The sequence below is a fragment of the Tamandua tetradactyla genome (genome assembly GCF_023851605.1).
Source record: "Tamandua tetradactyla isolate mTamTet1 chromosome 1 unlocalized genomic scaffold, mTamTet1.pri SUPER_1_unloc_1, whole genome shotgun sequence".
NCBI lineage: Eukaryota > Metazoa > Chordata > Mammalia > Pilosa > Myrmecophagidae > Tamandua > Tamandua tetradactyla.
Genome location: NW_027518237.1, coordinates 801,996 through 824,912, shown reverse-complemented (window position 1 = coordinate 824,912; position 22,917 = coordinate 801,996). Strand labels below are relative to the sequence as shown.

General features: G+C 36.0%; 1 long non-coding RNA gene across 1 annotated transcript in view; it reads left to right on the top strand.

The window, feature by feature from the left end:
• Positions 1-2,140: 2,140 nt before the first annotated feature.
• Positions 2,141-22,917, top strand: part of LOC143672688 (uncharacterized) — a 47,069-nt gene continuing 26,292 nt past the window's right edge. The window contains exon 1 of the long non-coding RNA XR_013169945.1: positions 2,141-2,228. This is a non-coding gene — a long non-coding RNA (uncharacterized LOC143672688). The remainder of the gene's footprint in view (positions 2,229-22,917) is intronic.

The window sequence follows — 22,917 nt, the reverse complement described above, 5'->3', positions numbered from 1 at the left end:
GAGAGAAGTAGTGACATCTTGAAAATACATTCATATTGTACATTCAACACATTCTGTGAATTATAGTGTGTGCAGTTGCTCCTGTTTTGGAAAATGGAAATATCTTTGGAATAATATGCCCTTCTTTCTTTCTTTTATTTTCTGATCTAAAAATATGGCATTGTGTATGTGAAATCATAGCTAGCATCCTATCTCCCTGATCTCTTATTCAGTGACCTGAGAAAGCATAGTTTTGTGGCAACCACTTTGGATTTTTCTATGGCCTTTCATGTTTCCAGGTTCCAGATCATGGGGACTCCACATTTTCCCCACCTTCAACTCCCTACCTCCCACTTCAGCATCCCCAGGGCTTTTCTCCAACTCAGAGTGTAAAGATTTGTAAGTAGAAGTATATAGGCGAGCTTTTCCAGAATGTGTGAGTTAACAACATTAGGGGGTATGAAAGCACTCAGAAGTTCGGAAATTCAGTCTCTCATTTCTCCTACCCATAAATCTCTACCAAACCACTATGCATAGGAAGACATTTTACTTGTGTTTTCCATGAAAGTGGTCAAGAAAAAGGGATGCTATCACATTATCTTGGTAACCTGTAGTTCATGGTTAAAAGGTAGGATGGCGAGATGGGGACCAAAGCACAGGGGAATATGGATTTTGCATGTCAGCCATGTGTTATGGAGTTCGCAAACTCCTGCTGCAACACTGCTATACCAACAGATTTTGATGATTAATCCTCAGATTAAATAATTCATTCTTACTATCCCAGGTGCCTCCCATTGGAAATATTCTAATTTCACACACCAACAACAGATACATAGAGAAGTGATTTCATTTGCCTTGTCAATACTACAAAGAGGTAGATGGAAAAATATGGATGAACCACGCACATCATAAGTCTGATGCAAGAACTGTAGCACAATGTATCAAGGGGAGGCTTATACGGAAAATTGTTACCCTGAGACTTGCTCACAGACTTTTAAAAATTCAGAATAGATCATAAAAGAGTTCAAAGAGAGCACAGGTATTATTCTCAGCTCTTTAATTGGTTCCCACAAACCTCCTGGCAGCCCTCTGAGTCAGGTTCTGTTATCCTTCTCTTTATATATGGATGGTGGCAGAGATGCAGAGAGAGGTGAAGACACAGTAGAGACACAGTGTCAGATAGAGACCAATATTCAGGCACTTGATTACACCTTGCAGGACTACAAGGAGCTTGAGGTGGATCGGATACTATGATATAAAGTCTTTCAGGAGCATCATTTTTTTTCTCAGCATAAAACAAGCTTTGCAATTTTAATTGTTCATAGTTCACTTCCTTGGGATAATATTTACATACCATAATAGCAGCATATATAATAAATCCACAAGAATGAAAAAAGAAGAGGTTCTTTACTTACATCATGAAGCCCCTCCAACCCCCATTCTAGTAAGCACCTGGCAGGGATTCCATGAGTCAGGTTCCAAGGAAAAAGCTGTGGAGGAGGGATTTCAATCACCACTCCTTAAGACTTAAACAGCCCCTCCTAAGCTGTTTTGATCCCTGGAACTCTGTGTACCCTAAGCTGGGAACATACGATCAGGCCTCCCATGCTTCCAGGTGACAGTGAGATCCTGGGCAAATCACCTACATTGATGTCCAACAAATTCATCAACAAAGCTGTGGGTATCTCTAAACTGGATAAGGCAGAAAGTTGGTGCCATGGAGGCAGAAAGCACTCTGGCTAAATGGGGCCAATGTAGGGAGTCACATGGGAGGTCCCAAATACCCTTTGTGATGCACCAGGAGTTTTATCCTAGAATTGTCCAGACAGGTGGGGGTGGGACAAAAGCATGATGTGGACAGAAGAATCAGGTCATAGAGAAGGAGTTACAGAACTCTCATAGCTTCTGCAGGTCCTTTAAATATTAACTGTGCTGAGGAGTTCACTTCACACAGCCTCAGTCTCTGGGTATTGAAACATATGAACACAGACTCAGTTATTCAGCCATCTAGGGAGCAGACACATTTTCACAATGAAGCAGAGCCCAAAGCTTCCTGCACTGTGGACCACCGACCAGCAGAGGGGGCACGAAAATGCCCTTTCTGGCCAAACCGCGGTGGAAACAACTGCTGGTTCACCCCCCCACACACACACACTGCCATCACAACCACAGGAAGGAGAAACAATTTCTTCCCATGGGAGACACAGAGGAGGCGCTCGGAGCTCTGGGAGTACTTGGAGTACATCCACGTGAGTAAATAGCTTCCTGTTCATTCCTAGATTGAGGAGGGAACTTGGTTGCTGTTTTCTGAGATTTATTTCTAAATAGCAAGCACAGAACCTTCATTTTATGCACTCCTTACATGTAGTTCATTCTTTACTTTCTTAGCAAGAGGTATCTTAGCAAAGTGTCTGCTTATCGGGAGGCTTTGCCAGGTCAGAAACTGGGATTTTTTCATGGAGTCAGGACTCATCCTAGCGACAATCCTAATAGAGATTCAAAGACAGGGGAATATTATTCTAAAATACTGAAATTGATATGCAAAATATTTCAGTCTTCCAGTGGAGCAGTAGAGAGACAGAACAGCTCTGGCTGAGCCTTATCAGAGTCCGAGGTAAATGTGCTCACCGAGAAAACGGGGCTCACAAGTATATGCCTCTATTATTTATCTTTTTGTTTAATTTTTCCTGCTAAAATTACATAATTGAACAACATATTGAAGACTTTGCAAATATAGGTAAACAACTCCCAATATTAATGTTAAATGTTAGTTACCCCAAATTCCATTCTTCATAATAATTTTACATTGATGGCTTTAATGAAAGCAAACTTCTGAGTAAAAGTTTTGAAATATACATTTTAAATTTTTCTTATTTTCAAATGCTGCATTTTACAATTTCCTCATGACCAAGTCATGATCTTCAGTTACTTTTAAGTATAGCTCACTGAAATACTTTCGTTTTAGTGTTACTGATACTATATTATTTATATAGATAGATCAATAGAGGTGATACTTGCATGACATGAGAATGACTGAAATGCCCTTGAACTAATTGTATACTTTAAGTTGGTTATTTGCTATGTGAATTTAACAAATATTCAAACTTCAAGTGAGGATATGCTTGCATTGAGTAAAGTTCATGCATGAACAGAAACTAGTTTTTGATATTTAAGACAGTATTGTGATTTTAAGTAGCTAGTATTGCATACTGTTTAAACTATTTAAGATGAAATTTGTGTGGTACTTATAAATTATAAGTTTATTGAAGACCCATGTCAGAAGCTCATTTTTTTTGTAATTCAGATGTGTTCATTGAAAGTAAATTTCTCTTGTTGAAAATTCAAACTCTGAGTCTGCACTTAGTTTACTTTTGTATATTTCCTTAGAAAAGTGAAATAAGTAAGTCTACAATCTCATCATTTTGTATGTGCCTATTTTCTCTGAGAATCAATATTTCAAAAGGTTATTAACTGGGTGGGCAACAGTGGCCCACTGGCAGGGTTCTTGCCTGCTGTGCTGGAGACCAGGGTTTGATTCCCAGAGCCTCCCATGCAAAAAAAAGGTTATGACACTTCAATTTCTTTTCTCCTTCTCTACTTTGAAATTTGAATATCTATTCATGTCTAGTTGAATTTCACTTTAATGATATATGGTGTAGGGGGTATAAGACTAAGAACCATCTACTTTTTTATATTATTTGGAATTTTGTTCAGATTTATTAACTGATTTCTCATGGTTCAGCATATCATCTCAGACTAATAAATTTCATATACGTTTGTAATTATTTTCAATAAGAATCAGTGCCCTGATTACATGTGTTCCCCTCCCAGCTTGACACATAAAGATAAACCCTCACATTTCATAACCCACAGGACTTATTTTTTAAAATTTATTTATTAATTAAAAAAATAAAGAAACAAAATAAAACAACATACATAATCAGTAATTCACAATATCATCACTTAGTTGCATATTCATCATTTCTTAGAACATTTGCATTGATTTAGAAAAAGAAATAAAAAGATAACAGAAAAAGAAATAAAATGATACCCCTTACCCCTCACTGTCATTGATTGCTAGCATTTAAACTAAATTTATTTTATCATTTGCTACCCCTATTATTTATTTTTATTCCATATGTTCTACTCCTTTGTTGACAAGGTAGATAAAAGGAGCATCAGACACAAGGTTTTCACAATTACATAGTCACATTGTGATAGCTGTATCATTATTCAATCATCCTCAAGAAACATGGCTACTGGAACACAGCTCTACATTTTCAGGCAGTTCCCTCCAGCCTCTCCATAACATCTTGAATAACAAGATGATATCTACTTGATGTATAAGAATAACCCCCAGGATAACCTCTTGACTCTGTTTAGAATCTCTCAGCCATTGACACTTTGTCTCATTTCCCTCTTCCCCTTTTTGGTTGAGAAGGTTTTCTCAATCCCTTGATGCTAAGTCTCAGCTCATTCTAGGGTTTTTCTCAATCCCTTGCCCTTTAAGGGTCCCAGATTTTGCATGTATGAAGACATTAATGTAGCCATTATAAATAGGTTTGAAGCATTGTAAAAGCCATAGTTAAAGTTTTAAAGGAGGATATTGTGGAAATGATCAAATTTTTATATACAAAATGTCAAAAAACATAACTTGTAATTATTTGAAATTAAAAAGTAAAAATTTAAAGTGCTAATGTAAATTATGAAGTTGAAAAATTATGATAACTGAAATTAAAAATTCTGTAGAAGTACTCAACAGTTTATTTGAGCTGGCATAAATAATAATCAGAGACTTTGAAGATATATTGATTGTTATTAAGCAATTTTAAGAACAGAGGAAGAACAGTGAACATAAAGGATAAGAGTACCATGTAAATATGGAGAATGTTAAAATGGACCAAGACATAATAAACAAAAGTTCCAGAAGTAGATGGGATAAGTGAGCAGAAAAAAAAATTAAAATAAATAGTGACTAACTTCCTAATTTAATTCTGAGCACTCTTAAATCTCAGGGAACTCCAAATAGTATGAATACTATGGGATCCACACTTAGGTATAACATAGAATTGCAAAAGCAATCCAAAGAGAGAATTGTGAAAAGAACAAGAGAAAACTATTCTATGAAGCACAAGGTACCCAGCTATCATTATAGCAGACTTTTCATAGGAACAGTGGAGGCCATGAGAAAGTGGAATTCCATTTTCAAAGAACTAAGTTTTTAAAGTAGGTAAGGATGTCATAAACAGAAAACTATCTTTGAAAGATAAAAGCAATTTGGAATTAATTTCTGACATGCTAAATTCTTGAAAGTCATTAGTTTTGTCAAGAAAACTTGAAAAATAAAAATGAATGATTCTCTAGGATTCATCAGAGAATTCTGGTTTTGAGAAAAATTTCCAACCCAATATATGAAGAAAAAGGAAAATGCAGAGAATAATTGCTGATTTTTGATTACATAGAACAGAAGCTAAGGAGACATAAGCATCCAAAAATATTTACTTGTTAAGTTTTTAAAAATTGCTGGAACTGAGTGTGGGATAGTTTGTGACTGGCAGACAGATGGTATGACATCTTTATGGTCTCAGTTCCACCTTGGGCACTACACCCAGGTACCCATCATGTTCTCACAGTGGAGATTTTAGAACCATTGTATACTATACACAGAGCTTTCTCTATAAACAAGGTCTATTCCACAGAAAAAGAAAATAACCATACAAGATGTTTATTCAAGAATTATTCCACCTAGTGCAAAAGTCTTTATCAATTCCACAACCACTAGCCTTCCTATTTTACTTAAAGATTGAAAAAAATCTAAAAACTTTTTAAGACTGAGATTGGATGATGTAATTACAGAATGGTTCTTCTCTTACACTCATAAACAACTAATCAACAGGGCTTCATGAGTGTGGTTTGTAGACTGCTAATGGAATGTTACAAGCCACAGATTTTTATCTCAGGAGTTCTTAGGAAGGCTAAAAGCAATGTGGGAGACAAAAGCAAGAAAATTATAGTAATTTGAAGCCTCTTGTATAAACAGCTACCACAGATGCTAAATGCAGTCAACTTCCAAGCCAAACTAACATAAAACTTAAGATAAATGTCTATTTAAGCTAGCACCTAATATCCAAGAAATAACAGTTGGGTTTTGTCTTAGTTTTCCAGAGCTGCTGTGACAATACTACACAATAGGTTGGCTTAAAAAAACAAAAATTTATTGGCTTATAGTTTTAGAGACCAGAAGTTCCAATAAAAGGATTAGAAAGGCTGTGCTTTCTCCAAGAACTGTGGTGATAGCCAAGGTCTCCACACAATTAGTCATAGGCCCAACCATTTCTGAACACAAGTGGAAGGTCCTCCCTTTTGAACTTAAGAAACCCCTTCTGACCAAAATCTGCTTCCATGGTTCTACCCTTGATGTCACTGTCTTTGCATTGTTCCATCTATTTCCCTCTTACTGCCGGCTGGCATAACTTCTTCTCATAGTAATTCTCAAAATCCTTGTTCATTTGGAGGACATTTTAAATAGGTTTAAATCATCAGGCAAAAGATTTTCCACAGATACTTCCTGGATAAGTATATTTCCAATTGTCACTTCTCTGAGATGGTTGCCAGGATTCATGACTGATGCAGTAAATCTTAGCAAAGAGCTGTTCAGCCAAAGCTTTGTATAATATCCCATTCTCTGTTTGCCCTCCTGTGTGGGAGTTCAGGAAAGGCCCCAATAGTGATACTTGTGGCAATAAGGATACAGCATGATATCTGAATAATGTGAAAATTCTCTAAATCATGAATTACTAGTTTTATGCTTTATCAATTCAATCCTCAATTTATCCCTCCCATGTCTCAATTTACTATAAATAGAAAGGAAAAACCAGAACTCGCCTTCCACACTTACCTTGGAATTCTCTACTAAATATGCAGAGACATCACTTCTTTGTTTTGCTAACCACATGACATCAGAAATGCATTTTGCCAAAATGTTTTGCCATTTTATAACTAGGATTACCTTTCATCTAGTTTCTAAATAGCCCATTCAGACTTTCCTTGTATGTCCTTACTGGAAGCTCCTTGAATTCCTGTATTTCTACCAAAGTTTTTCAACATGATGTATGTATTTTCTAAGAAGGGAGAACATTTCTCTATGGCTATAACACATTTCTGTTTCCTTGCAGGAAATACCTTTAATGTTTATATCACCCTGACATTTACTTCAAAGAAATCTAGGCTTTTTTTTTAATCAAGTACCTCAAAATTCTTCCATTCTCTGTTCAATTCTAAAGCCACTTCCACACATTAGGTGTTTAGCAGAAGTATTCTACTTCTTGTACCAAATATGTATTCATACATGGATTAAAAGGCCAGAAATTCCTAATCAAAACATTGACTAAGTCATTTCTTTTGGAGTCTAGCATCCTGGTGCTGGATTCTCACTATCCTTGGGCTTCCCTGGTTTTCTCTCTGCCTTTTGTTGCATGGTGACCATTCTTCTTGTGTCTCCTCTTCTAGTTTCTGCTGAATTATGCTTCTAGATGTCCAGCAACATGGATAAAGTCCACCATTATTCAGGGTGCCACATTTGAATAAAATCTTCAAGGCCCTATTCACAAGTCAGTCAACATCATGATAGTTTTCATAATAAGAGCACTTCTTATATATGGGTTCATATTCACAGAATGCAAATTAAGGAATAATCAAAGGCAATGCTACAAACAAAACACTGCACTGGAAAGAAAATGGTTTTCACATCAATAGACTGTAGTTGGATGAAGAATATTAGGACTAAAACTTCCCAAGTTGAAATGTAAAAAATAATTTAAAAAATGAAAAAGCATCTTTGAACTGTGGAACAATTTCAACATGTTGACATGTAACTGCATTTATAAAATAAATGAAATATATTTTGAAAATATATACCAAACTGTACCAAACTAATGGTCCACATAAAAGTATTCCAGCTGTGATGGATGTTAGGGAAATAATTTTGAGATCATATATGTTTTTATCACTAGTATGTTCATGATAAAAATATCACACTTAACAGAATGGAAATAACCCAAAAACCATCACAAGTAATATGCTTAAATAAATCTATTGTAGTCATATAATGGAATATCACACAACAATGGAAATGAATGAATTATTTTTACAATAGCTACATGGATGAATTTCACACACAACTAAAGTGAAATCTACCAAGTACAAAAGGTGCATCCAATAGGAATACTTCTATATGATTTCCAAAATATTCACATGCAATTACCTATTTACAAGTAAATATAGTATTCCTGCTGGCACAAAGAATAGTTAGTGAATGGAAAGGACAAAAAATGAGATTTCCCATGTTCCTTCAGTATGCTATTACTTGCACAGAGTATTGTTCCTTCTGTGAGAGTTCATATTATGATTCATGAACTTTTATTTGCTATTTTCTATATAAATACATTTAAAACAGCCTTCAAAAATTGTTTAATTTAAAAGAACACAAACCAACTGTGAACACATTTTAGTGATAAATCCATTTCTAACCTCAGAAAATACAGGGGAAATGCTAGAAAATATGACATATATTAAATGCATCAATAAAAATTCAAAATACATTAAAAATTAGTATAAAATTTATTTGAAAACTAAGCTGAAGCTTGAAGCTAGCAGATGGATATAAAATGTGTACCTTTGGAGAGTAATGTGGTCTAGAGATACAATTTGTGAGTAATCAGGGTAGGAAATTTTTAATTAATAAGTATTTACATTTTTTATGTCCTGCATATTCCTTACAATATAAATTAATTTTTTTCTGTTTGACACTGAGTAATGACCATTTTATATTGAACAACAGGTTCACACATAAAATTTCATAGAAGGGAAGCAGTGCTACTAATATGAAATATTATTGTAGAACCATGAAATTTTAAAAAATTGTATGACATGATAAGACATATGAAGGATAGTGAAGAATCAATAGATGATATATCATTTAATCCTCTTGGGAAATTTAACTATTGAAATTATAAAAGAAAGCCTTTTCTGAAACCAAGAAATTTTTCTTAGACTTTGAATCCATTATTCCAGTCACAGGAATATATTCAATATAAACTCTTATACTTGGGAAACAAGAGACTTGTACAAATAATGCTATGTTTATTGCCATATCTTATATTGAATTGAAAATTTAGCACCATATTTTTTTAAATTCCACTGTATTAATTATTGTCAACATTTAGGCACTAATGAATTCTCATTAATTGCTGATTGGGATGTAAAATTTTAAAAACAATTTGGGTATGTTTGGAGATTTCTTAAAGCTACATATTTGCCTAACTTAAGTTTAGTTAAGTAATTGATACAAATTATGTCCATATAATAATTTGGAAAAAGGAGGTTTTGGTATTTTTGTAAATAATAAACCTATATTCTTATTATGAAGAAAAGACAAAGAAAGAGAGATAAAAAGAGAGAGGAAGGAAGGAAGGAAGGAAGAAGAGAAAGAAAATGAATACATAATGTATGTACCTTGAAATACATAGCAGTTTGGTCATTGTATAGATGACATGACATTATTTTATTTATTCTTTGCTGGACTGTATTCCTTATGCTCTGTATTTCCTCATGATAAAAAGGCATTATGAAATACTTGTTATGAGCTGAGAACATAGGTACAGTAGATAAACAAAGCTGATAATCACAACATTTCTCTACATTCTAGATTGGAAGTCCATCTAGTTCAAATAACAGTATATATATTTTTAATTTCTGAAAATAAAGGGAAAGAAGATATTTAACAAAGCATTTATTTAGTAATCATTTCTTGGAATACAGATCATTTCAGGCAGTATACTAGTCAAGGCATTTTATGTTGCTCAATGTAAATTAATAAGGGTTTCTTCAGGTCACATTTGTAGACAATACATTAAAAGTATTCTCCGGTGGTGCGATGGTGGTTCAGTGGCAGAATTTTCACCTGCCATGCCACAGGTACATACATTTTTAATCCAACACACAGCCCAAAAACTGTAATTGTCTTATTTTATATGACAATTAGTTCGATTCCTGGAGCCTGCTGATGCACGATAAACAAACAAACAAATAAATAAATAAAATAAAAATAAAATACTTTCATGGACCACTTGACCTCCTTATGCCTCAAATGGTAGATACATATATTTAATAGAGTCATACCACCACCTTGTCTTGTTCAGTGGAACATGAGGGATGTGGCCTCATATAAATGAAGGGAGATGCACCATAGAATAGGCTTGTTATAACCACATGTGAGGGACAAGTGGAGACAGATTTTGTCTTTTCCTTACTGAAGTTCATCTGGAACACCACAATAATCATATGGGCATAGGAAGCTACAGTGACTAGGAATGGTAGCAGCAAAACAATGAGGCCATTCATGTGTACAATACACCCTTACCAGAAGTGTCTCGACACACCAATAGCAATAAAGATGGTATTGCACAGAAAAAAAATGGTTATATGAGCCAAATCTATAGAATGGAAGTAAACAGAAATACAAAGTCTCTACTAGAGAATAGAGGGAATTACTGGTACATGCCAATGTGCCCATAGTCAAACAATGCATTTTACTCTTGAGTATACGATAACACAGTTTGAGAGTTGGCTTAATATTGATCATAAGAGATGAAATTGAGAAAGGATATTGTTCCACCAAGAGTCAAAAACATAAATATTGAATCTCACAGCCTACTTTAGCTTTCTAGGCTGATGAAAGCAGACACCATAAAATGGGTTGAACTTTAATAGTGGGAATTTATTAGCTTGCAAACTTGCAGTTTTGAGGCTGAGAAAAATTTCCAAATAAAGGCATCATCAGGTAATGATTTATCCACAAAGACTGGTTGCCAGCAATTCTGGACTCCTCTTATGCATTACATGAATAGGCAAATGATGGTGTGTGCTAGTCTCTCCCTCTTTCATTGATTTCTTCCATGTTTCATTGATTTCAACTCCTTGCTTCCATGGTGTTTTCCCTCTCTCTCTCTTCATATTCATCCCATTTATAAAGGACTCCAATGAGAGGAATAAGACCCACTCTGGGTCATACCTTAACTGGGCCATTACCTGAGTCATATCTTAACTGAAGCCACCCAATCAAAATGTCATATGTACAATAGGTTTACATTCAGGAATGACTCAGATTTAAGAACATGATTTTCTGGGGTACACACATTTTTAATCCAAACACAACTCCCAAAAAGTAATGGTCTTATTTTATATGACAACTTTAGTTAGTTGTCATCTCAGGCACAGAGGTAGAGATGTACATAATGTCAATGAAGCAGAGCTGACTGAGCAGAAAGTTCATTGGTACATGGAGTCCAGTGCCCATTTGCATCAGATGAATCAGTATGATATTCCCATCAGTGCCAATGAAAATAGGATAGCTATATTGTAAGAAAGAGGGAAGTGGTTGTTCATCCACATTGGTAAAGACCAAGAAGTGTAAGATCTATTCCAAAACTTCAGTATTTTACATTAAATCTAAATGTCAAAGCAAAAAATATGTTAAATTTCCATGTAATAACATTGTTCTTTAAGAGAAAAAGGAAAGATTACTTCTTGCAATGGAATTTTCTTGAATTACCTTACGTGAATATGCCCCACCATTTAAACATACCAACTCAGCATATAAAGGGCATTAGCCATTTTTTGACCAATGTTAAAAAATATATAAATACTTTATTGCCCATAGAACTAAAACACCATATGAGAAAAGGAAATAAAGCATTCAGATTATTTGCCTATGCATGATTTTTCCTCATTTGTACATAGTTCCAGCACATATTCTGAAGGAAAAATATCTCACTGAATTCATTCAAAAAAGTCCTCAGTTTTAGAGGATTCCTTTGGTCAAATGTGGTATAATTTTTCAAATTTTTCAAATTTTTCAAATTAAAAGCGTGAATGTGCCCATTTCACACTTACCTTTAACTTTTACCTATGAACCTACATCTCAGAGAGGATTTCTCTCCATGGATTTACTCTTCCTTCAGTTGTAGATGTTGTTACTTATTATGGGATTGTGAGCAAAATATTTTTGTGCCCCTTCCCCAGCTGTGGAGGATCTCTAATGATCTGAGCCCAGGATAGTTTCCTGCTCTATCCCCAGAAATAAAGAAATATTTTGTAGACTGGTTTGTACTTTTCTTCCAACCATAATGGGTTTTCACCTATGTCCTGGAAGTGTAGGAGCTGCTTCCCTTCTCTTAGCTGTTTAAGGATTTTGTTCTACACTGGAGTTAGAGAAATAACAGGGTAGGATTTCATGCCTTTTCTACAGTGGTGGCTACTCAGATCTTTCTCTCATTTCCTGCCTTCCTCAAATCTTGTTTCTGAGTTTCTAGTAGAGAAGAGCATGTAAAATGGGTGGAAATCCACCTGGTCTCTGCAGTACATAGGGATTCTATATACTTATGCTAGTTCTCACTTGACTTTTAGTGATTTCTTTAAATCTTTACTTAAAAATTATATTGCTTGTTTTTATGGCAGTCCCATAATTCTCCCATGCTCTGGACCAGGTAAGCTGGCAGCACTATCCTCAGCTGCCCTTAAAGTCTCCTGTCTTTTATTAGATTTCAGACCACTTGTTTTCTGTGCTCTATAATTAATAGATATTTTATAGTTTTGTAGATTATTCAGTTTGTATTAATTTCATGTTACTGTTATAAAAATTACCTCAATTTAGTGGCTTAAAACAACATAAATATTAAAAAAACAACATAAATTTATTCCTATATAGTTCTAGAGGTCAGCAGTCTGAAGTAGTTTTTAACTGCAGTGAAAGTCAAGGTAACTGGATAACATCTTTTCTGGGGGTTCTAAGGGAAAATCTGTTCCCTTGACTTTTCTAGCTTCCAGAAGACACCTGTACTCCTTGGTTCCTAGACTCTTTCTCCATCCTCAAAGTTAGCAGCATAACATCTTTAACTCTCTCATACTTCTTCCATCAGCATATCTTTTCTGACTTTTTAAAACCTATGTGATTACATGACATCCACCCAGAAAATTTGGGAAAATCTCCCCATCTCAAGGTTCTTAACTTAAACGTGATATTATTCAGCCTATAATAGTGTTTTCATGTAGTTAGGATGAGAATGATAACCTTTCAGACTGTGTACTTCCTAAACAGAATCCAGAAACCTATTTCTATAACTCTTTTGAACTCCATTTTCAAACTAAGAATTTAGAGTCATTTTTTGTCATTTGAATTACAAGATATTTTCATGGAAAACTGAGAGATGAAAGGAGAGCAGGAAAGAAAATAATTTCCTACTAAGTCATTCAAATAAAAGTCAGATTGCAACATAGATTAGGGATAAATTCAATTTGATACCTGGCCTCATAATTTTAACACAAGTAGATCTCAGGCAAATGGTTTAATAAGGCAGAGGAAATTTCTTAGGTTCTCAGACAGTAGGACTTATCACATTGGTAGTTGGCAGTTCATCTGTATACTAGAATATATGTTATTCACCTCTGTAGAATATTTGTGATTTAAAGCTGTAACTCTGAAAGGTTTATGATTTGATTGATTTCAAGAGACTAATAATAGTGCCTGTGCATGTGTATGTATGTGTGTGTTCTGTTACCTAAGGACTTGTACCCTATTCTGTAGCGATGCAGTCCATTTCCAGTTGTATACAGTACAGTTGAATATTGTTAGGTGAAGCATATGTCTTTTATTGTGTTCTATTTGGAAATTAGGCATGTCTCAGGTGATGTATATAGCTGCCAAGTTGACAAGGTGTGCACTGTGATGTTTAGGTTCTGGTGTCAACTTGACTAAATGATTATGCCCAATGGTCTGGTCAGGCAAGCACTGGCCTGACCGTGGCTATGAAGATATTTTGTGGCTGGTTGGTAGACAGGTGGGCTGGTGTATTAAGTCATCTGTCTGTTGATTGCATCTTTGGCTAATTACATCTGTGATCAAGTAATTTTTGCGTGGGGTGTAAGATAGGGGTCCTCTATCATTCATTTGGCTATTGCATTCCAGTTCTTCCCTGCCCAATTATTGAAAAGAATATTTTGTCCCAATTCAGAGGATTTGGGGAATTTGTAAAAAATCAGTTAGCCATAGGTTTGGTGGTCTAGTTCTGTACTCTCCATTCAATTCCATTGATCAATGTTTCTGTTTTTGTGCCAGTACCATGCTGTTTTCACCCACTGTGGCTTTATAATAGGTTTTAACATCAGGAAGTGTTAATCCTCCTACTTTGTTCTTCTTTATAGGTTACTCTTAGCTATTTTGACTCTCTTCCCCTTACAGATGAATTTAGTAGTTAGCTATTCCAAATCTTCAAAGTAGATTGTTGGAATTTTGATTGGTACTGTGTTGAAACAGTAGATCAATTTGGGGAGAATTGACATCTTAACTATATTTAGCCCTTCTATCCATGAGCAGGGAATATTTTTCCACCTATTTAAGTCTCCTTTGATTTCTTTTAGCAATGTTATGTAGTTTTCTGTGTACAAGTCCTTTATGTCCCCAGTTAAGTTCACTCCTAGGTACTTGATTCTTTTAGTTGCTACTTTAAATGGAATTTTTCCCTTAACTGACTCCTCATCTAGGTCATTGCTTGTGTATAGAAATGTTACCAATTTTTGCACATTAAGTTTACATCCCACCACCTTACTGAATTTATTAGCGCAAGTAAATTTGCTGTAGAATTCTCAGGATCTTCCAAGTATAGTATCATATCTGCAAATAATGAAAGTTTTACTTCTTCCTTCCCAATTTGTATGCCTTTTATTTCTTTGTCCTGCCTGATTCCTCTAGCTAGAATTTCTAGCACAATGTTGAATAATGGTGATGACATTGGGCACCCTTGTCTTTTTCCTGATCTTAATGGGAAAATTTTGTCTTTCTCCATTGAGTATGATGCTTGGATATCGTTTTTTTTCATATATTTCCTTTATCATATTGAGTTAATTACCTTTTATTTCTATCTTTTGGAGTGTTTTTATCAGAAAAGGATGCTGAACTTTGTCAGATGTTTTTTCAGCATCAACTGAAATGATCAGGTGATTTTTCCCTTTTGTATATGTGCAATATTTTATTAGTTGATTTTCTTGTGTTGAACCATTCCTGCATTCCTGGCAACACCCTACTCTGTCATGGTGTATAATTCTTTTAATATGTAGTTGGATTTGATTTGCTAATATTTTATTGAAAAATTTTGCTTCTTTGTTCATTAGGGAGATTAGTCTGTAATTTTCCTTTCTTATAGCATCTTTCCCTGGTTTTGGTATTAAAATGATAGTAGCTTCATAAGATGAGTTAGGTAGAGTTCCTTTTTCCTCAACTTTTTTGGAAAAGTTTGAGAAGGACTGGTGTTAGTTCTTTTTGGAATGTTTGCTAAAATTCTCCTGTGAAGCCATCTGGCCCTGAGCTTTTCTTTATAGAAGAGTTTTGATGACTGATTGAATCTCTTTGCTTTTGATTGATTTGTTGAGATCTTCTATTTCTTCCTGAGTCAATGTAAGTTTTTTATGTGTCTCCAGGAATTTGTCCATGTCATCTAAGTTGTCTAGTTTGTTGGCATACAATTGTCCTTAGTATCCTCTTATGATTTCTTTCACTTCTTCAGGGTCTGTGGTAACACACCCCTTCTCATTTCTGATTTTGTTTATTTGCATCTTCTCTCTTTTTTTCTTTGTCAGCCTTGTAGTGGCCCATCAATTTTATTAATTTCTCAGATAACCAACTTTTGGTTTTATTGATTCTTTCTATTATTCTTTTGTTTTCCCATTCATTTATCTCTGCTTTAATCTTTGTTATTTTCTTCTTCTATTTTCTTTGCAGCTGGCTTTCTGTTCTTTCTTAAGTTCTCCCAGATGTGCTGCTAAGTTCTCAAATTTGGCTCTTTCTTGTTTTTTTCATATAGACATTTAGGGCAATACATTTCCCTCTCAGCACAGCCTTTGCATCATCCCATAAGTTCTGATAAGTTGTATTCTCATTTTCATTCATCTCCAGATAGCTATTGATTTCTGTAGCAATTTCTTCTTTGACCCAGTGGTTGTTTGGGTGCGGTTTTTAATCTCCATATATTTGTGAATTTTCTCATTCTTTGGTGGTTATTAAGATACAGCTTCATCCCATTGTGATCAGAGAAAGTGCTTTGAATAATTTCAGTGTGTTTAAATTTATAAAGACCTGTTTTGTGCCCCAGCATGTGATTTATCCTGGAGAATGTTCCATGAGCACTAGAGAAGAATGGATATCCTTGTGTTTTGGGGTGCAATGACCTGTATAAGTTTGTAAGATCTAATTCATTTATCAAGTTATTTAACTTCTCTTTTACCTTGTTGGTCTTCTGTCTGGTTGTTCTATCTATAGAGGTGAGTGGTGTATTGAAGTCTCCCACTATTATTGTTGAAATATCTATCTTTCCCTTCAGTTTTGCCAATGTCTTTCTCAAGTACATTAGAGCTCCTTGATTGGAAGCATAAATATTGATGATTGCTATATCTTCTTGTCGAATGGACCCTTTAATTAGTATTTGGTGTCCGTTGTCTCCTATGATATCTTTACATTTAAATCTTATCTTTGTCCAATATTAATATAGCTACTTCTGCCTCCTTTTGGTTACAACTTGTGTGGAAAATCTTTTTCCATCCTTTCACTTTCAATCATTTGTATCAATACACCACCCGCCTCTATGAGAGTCTCTTGTAAGCAGCATATAACTGGATTATATTTCTTAATCCATTCTGTCAATCTGTTTCTTTTTATTGGTAAGTTTTAATCCATTAATATTCAAAGTTATTACTGCAAATGTGTTTCTTGGTTCCACCATCTTATCATTTTTTATTTTATTTGTCAGATCTATATATTCTTTTCCCTCTTTCTCTTTGTATCCTTTAAATTACCCTTAGTTGTGGTACTCTTCAATTCTGTGCCCTACTACAGCCCTCCATCTCCTGTCTTTTATTATTTTTTTCAGCCATCAGAAATCTTTTTAGTGTTTCTTGTAGGACCCATCTCTTGTTGACAAATTCTTTCAGTACTTATTTGTCTGAAAATTTTTATCTCCCCCCACTGTTTTGAAGGACAATTTGGCTGGGTACAGAATCCTTGGCTGGAAATCTTTCTCTTTCAGGATTTATCATAGAACTGCCTTCTTGTCTGCGTGGTACTAGTTGAGAAGTCTGAACTCAGTCTTATTTGGTTTCCCTTGTATGTAGTAGATTGTTTTTCTCTTGCTGCTTTTGAGATTTTCTGCTTTTCTTCAACATTTGACTGACTGATTAGTATATGTCTTGGGGAAGGCCTATTTGGATTTATTCTGTTTGGAGTTCATTGGGTTTCTCTGACTTACATATGTATTTCCTTTATAAGAGTTAGAAAGTTTTCCCCTTATATCCTAAATTATTCTTCCTAGTCCTTTACTTCTCTCTTTTCCTTCTGATTCTTATATTTGTGTGCTTTCTTGCTTCTATCATCTCTCATTTCCCTGAGATTGAATTAAAAATTTTCCATCTTTTTTACCATTTGCTGATTTGAGTTCACAAAGTCAGTTATCCTGTCCTCTATATCACTTATTTTTCTTCTGTCTCTTGAAATCTGGGGTTGTGTGCCTCTAGTATGTATTTATTTGGTCAACAGAGTCTTTAATGTCAGTGATATCCACTCTTTTTCTATTTATTCTTTTAAATTCCTCTTTATGCTCTTCTACTGTCTTCTTGATCTCCTTTATGTCATTTGCCATCCCTCTTATTTAGTTAAGTAGGGTCGTATGACATCTTTCATTAGTTGTTCCAATGTCTGTGCTTCATCTGGTGTTTTACTTTGGTCATCAAGCAGGGTTAAATTTGTCTGCATTGTGATATGCTTAGTCATCTTCTGCTGTCTTTGTGCCATGAAAATATCTTGATTGATTTATTTTGGGAGCTGATTTCTTTCAGTAGTCTAAGACTTTGTGTTTGCAGAATGGATGTACAGCAGGGAGCAGGGTACAGGGTGGGGCATTCAGTGTGGTGATTTATTTCAGAACAGATATAGGCACAGGTTGTGGATGTTAAGCTGAAGCTTGTGAACATGGGTGCCCAGTGGCCAGGGAGGATGTAGATATGCAGATGCACCAGTCTGGGAGCATAACCCAGGTGTCTGCTGTTTTAGGGAGTGGGGCCATTTGTGTGCATGTATAGAGCTATGACAGCAGGTCAGCCTTATGCCTTCATGGATTGTGGGCAGATATAACCTGGCTGCATAGGTCAGCACTATCTCAGAGCTGGGAAGTGTGGTTGAGGGCTGTGCACATGCACAGTTCTAGGACTGCTGTAAACTGATGTTCCCAGGGCTGAATGATGTAATTGGGTGCATATGCACATGCGTGGGTCTAGGAGTGCCATAACCTGATGCACAGAGTTTGAGAGAGGTAAGACCGAATGACACTATGGGCAGAGGGTTGAGGGTAGGCTTTATGTACTGCACGAAACACAGAGGGGAAAGTATTGCTGGAAAAAGGTGCAGGAGAGGTGGGTTGGACTGCATTTTTTGTGGGGTTGTAGAGCAGGTGTGTGTACTGGGGGTTGGTGGGGTGGGGCACCTGGAGCACAGGGAATGGGAGTGGGTGATGAGGTTTGGGTGTATGGGTTGTGGGGTGAGTTGCCGGTTACAGGATTGCACATTAGAGGGTAGCACACCCAAGGAATGTGACCTGACTTACTTACTAGTCCCTGGCTCCTGTTCGTATGCACCCGTGGTCTCCACACCTCTGTGCCAGGCTCCAGCTTTCTGCCTCTCAGTTTCTCATCCTCTGCAACTAGGGCTGCCCTATGTGATACAGAAGTCTGTCCCAGGTCAGCCACACTCCTGAATCACCACATCAGTCACCCTCCTGTCCCTTCCCTAATTTTTCCATGGATTGGCACTGATCTCAAGTTACTCTATTTGGCCATCTTCCCAGAAGTCTTCTCAACCCAAATCTCAGGTTCAAGGCAGTACAAATCAAAATTCCAACAACCTACTTTGAAGACCTGAAAAGGCTAATTAACAAATTCATCTGGAAGAGAAAGAGATCCTGAATAGTAAAAGCATCCTAAAAGTGAAGAACTAAGTGGGAGCATTAACATTCCCAAATTTTAAAATTTATTGTAAACTCAGAATGGTCAGATCAGCATGGTAGTGGCACAAATATTGAAGTACTGATTAAAGAAATTGAATCAAGGGCACAAAATTTTAGTATCAATTAAATGATAACAATTAAAATGAGAACAGCAAAAATTTCTTTCAAATATTAAAATTCCAGGCCAGTGTGTTTCTGTAGTTTTGTATGGTCAAGTGTCAGCAGCTATGAGAGATATTAGACCTTTAGTTCCCTAAGGTATTCATTTGGAACATGAACGCAGAAGGACCACTGGTTAAATAATGAAATTTCAAGTCTACCTTTGCCAGTACTATCCTGTTGCACTCATATTCATTTGTTGATAGATGAGCTTTCTCTCAGTGGCCAGAGTTTCTTGACACTTTTTTTGAGATTTTATCTCATATAATTTAATTCATTTGTAATAGAAGGAAGTGCTTCTTTCCAATTTTTTATCCACATTTTGAAGTCATCTTATCATAGAGGTTGTGCTTCTGATATGTGAAATTCATGTTTCTATATAGTTAATGAAGTTTCTTCTCTATTTCTGAGTTGTAGGCATCTTCCTCAAATCAATTTTTCTCAAGTTGCATCACATTTTTTTTATGTTTAGAAATTTATTTGCACTTAGGTATGAAAAATATCCAATTGTATGGCAAGTTTGATAACTATTGGCTGAAAACTCAATTAGAACTTAATGACAGTGGCTGAGGTTGATTTTTTACAGCAAATGTAGTTTATAATAAACATGGGTCAGAGAAATTTCACCATTGCAAGCAATATGTTAAAGATTTTGCTCATTCACTGAGTTTTATACTAATTTTATTTTACCCCTCTTATTCTAGAGTCAATATTCTTGTCCAGGAACACTTGTGAGGTAGTTGTTCCTATTTATTAGTTCTTTAATAATATTAATAGCAATAACTCAGCAATGAAAGCCAGCAGGTCTTTACTGACAAATTTTTGGCCAGTCTTTAGTGAGTACATGTCTCAAATGGTAGGAAGCACATATTCAGGAGAAAGAGCAGGGATTAAGCCTTTTCTGTTTGCTTTTTTTAAAAGAAAACTTTATTATGAAATATAACGTATATGCAAAAAGCAATAAATATCAAAGCACATTGCAACAGGTAGCAGTAGAACAGATCTCAGAGTTTGGTATGGGTTACTATTCCACAATTTTTGGTTTTTCATTCTAGGTTGTCCAAGACACTGGAGACTAAAATAAATATCAATAATGATTTAGCAGTCATACTCATTTGTTAAATCCTATCTTCTCCCTTATAACTCCTTTCTCCTTTGATACTTCCCCCAACTCTTAAGGGTGTTTGGACTCTACCCTTTTTAACTTTTGAATGCTGGAAAGGGGTGTTGATAATATGGGAGAGGGAATGGAATTGGTTTATGTTCTTTAAAAGGCTGGCCTTTCTGGGTTTCAGGACATATCTGGCCTAGGAATCCATTTAGAAGTTACAGGTTTCTGGAAAGAAATCTTAGTGTGTGCAACTTTTGTAGAATATTAGATAGAACCCCAGGTTTCTTAAGGGCTAACAGGAATTGTTTTGGTTGGATTTGGCAAACTGGAATCACATTTTTGAAGGACCTCAGGAAATATTTGAAATTTCATCTGGATCCTCTCCATCACAGTTTGTTGATTTGAATTTGTAGGCTGCTATAAGCTGCTCATTTTGGAGACCATTTATTTACACTGTAGTCTCTTCACTCTTGTGCTTTTCTTCACTTACTTTCTTGAATATTTCTTGCTTTCCTCTTTCCAGCTTTTTAGTGGAAATATTTAAGCTCACAATATCCATGAGACTGTTCAGATAAAATGCCCAAATGTTAGACAAGGGCATCTCCATCTTCTTATTTCCTTTTATTGTCTAATTCCAAGTTGCCATCTGTGTTGGTATAAAGGATTATGAACCCTAGAAAAGCCATGTTTTAATCCTGATACATCTTGTGGAGGTAACTGCTTCTTTGAATCCCTATTCAGCACTGTAGGTTGAAAACTTGATTAGATTATTTCCACAGGGATGTGACCACCCAATTGTGTGTAGCAATTTTTGATTAGATGATTTTTCTTGGAGGTGTGTCTCCACTCATTGAAAGTGAGGTTGCTTACTGGAGCACTTTAAGAGGGAACCATTTTGGAAAAACCTTTAGAGAAACAGAGCCATGAAAAACACTAGAGCCAATGCAGCCAGTGACCTTTGGAGATGAAGAGGGAAAATGCCCCTGGGGGAGGTTCATGAAACAAGAAGTCTGGAGAGGAAGATAATAGACACTACCATGTTTGCCTTGTGTCTTTCCAGTTAAGAGAGAAACCTGAACTTCATCAACCTTTCTTGTGTGAAGATAATCTTTTGCTGATGGCTTAATTTGGATATTTTTATAGACTTGCTTAAAATTGGAACGTTTTCACAGATTTAGAACTGTAAACTTGCAACTGATTAAATTCCCTTTTGAAAAACGCCATTCTATGTCAGGTATATAGCATTCTATCAGCTAACAAACTAGAACATATTCTGGTACCAGAGAAGTTGGGTGGGTGCTACAGTTTGCAAATACCAAACATACTGGAATGGCTTTTTAAATGGATAAGGGGATGATTCTGAAAAAGTTGCAAGGAGCTTGATAGAGAAGACCTAGAATGTCTTGGAGAGACTTTTGATAGAAATGTGGACTCAAAAGATACCTCTGATGAGGCTGTAGACAGAAATGAGGTGTGTTATTACAAACTGGAAGGAAGGTGATCCTTGTTTTGAAATGGCAGATAATATGACAAAATTGACTAGTGGCTTTTTCTTGAAGGCAGATATTAAAGCCATGAACTTGGATAGTTAGTAGAAGAAATTTCTAAATTAAATATGGAAGTGCAGACTGATTTCTCCTCACAACTTATAGTGAAATGTGACAGGAAAGAGATAAACTGAGAATTGAAATCTTTAGTACAAAGAAATCAGAAAGGGATGTTCTGGAAAATTCTGGGCTTCCAGGAAGGGAGACTACAGAGAATGGTGGATTTGACCAAATGTGGTACCAGCCAGCCATTTCATAAAAAGCCAGGATTGAAGATGACATTATTATTCAGGAAGGATTTGTGGAAACTCCTTCTGTCTGATGGGCATGATCCAAGCCAACTGCATAGAAAACCAACAAAGGTATTGTTGGATCTGTATAAATGATAAATGTCTCTGCTGCCAGTCTGGACTGAAAGTCTCAGGAGAGGGACAAAGTGAAGTTAGAATGTCTTCAGAGGCAGAACCATGGAGGTTGAGATCTGAGGTCAGGAGATCTTATTCCAAGGGAAGGGACCCACATAAGTACTTGGAGAAGGTGCATTTGTCCAGAAGGCAGAGGGTGGGCCTTCCATCTCTTTTCAGTGGAAGAGTTGTGCCACTTCAGGCCTTGGAGAGAGTGGTGCACATTCCTTGCTGCCACCACATGGTGGGATTGCAAGTGTGCCCCAGAGATGGCAGAGAGCCCAGGTGTGGTCCCAATGCTTGGAAAGGGTGAAGCTGAGAAAAAGAATGTCTCCCCAATGTCACTAATGTCACCCAATGTCATCTATGGATGATTCAGAAGGGCCACTGCAAACACCCTTGAAAGGGCGTGACTGCCACTTTCTAGAGCCCCTAAGCTAAATGACTCTCAGACTTTGAAATCTAACGGAGTTTGCCTTGCAGGTTTTTTGAACTGCTTGGGTCCGGTGACTCCTGTGTTCGGGTATGGAAGTGAGGATATTATCCTATAACTGCCCCTCATTCGTATGTTGGCAGCAAATAACTTGTTCTGAGTTTTACAGATCCAGAGCCAGAAG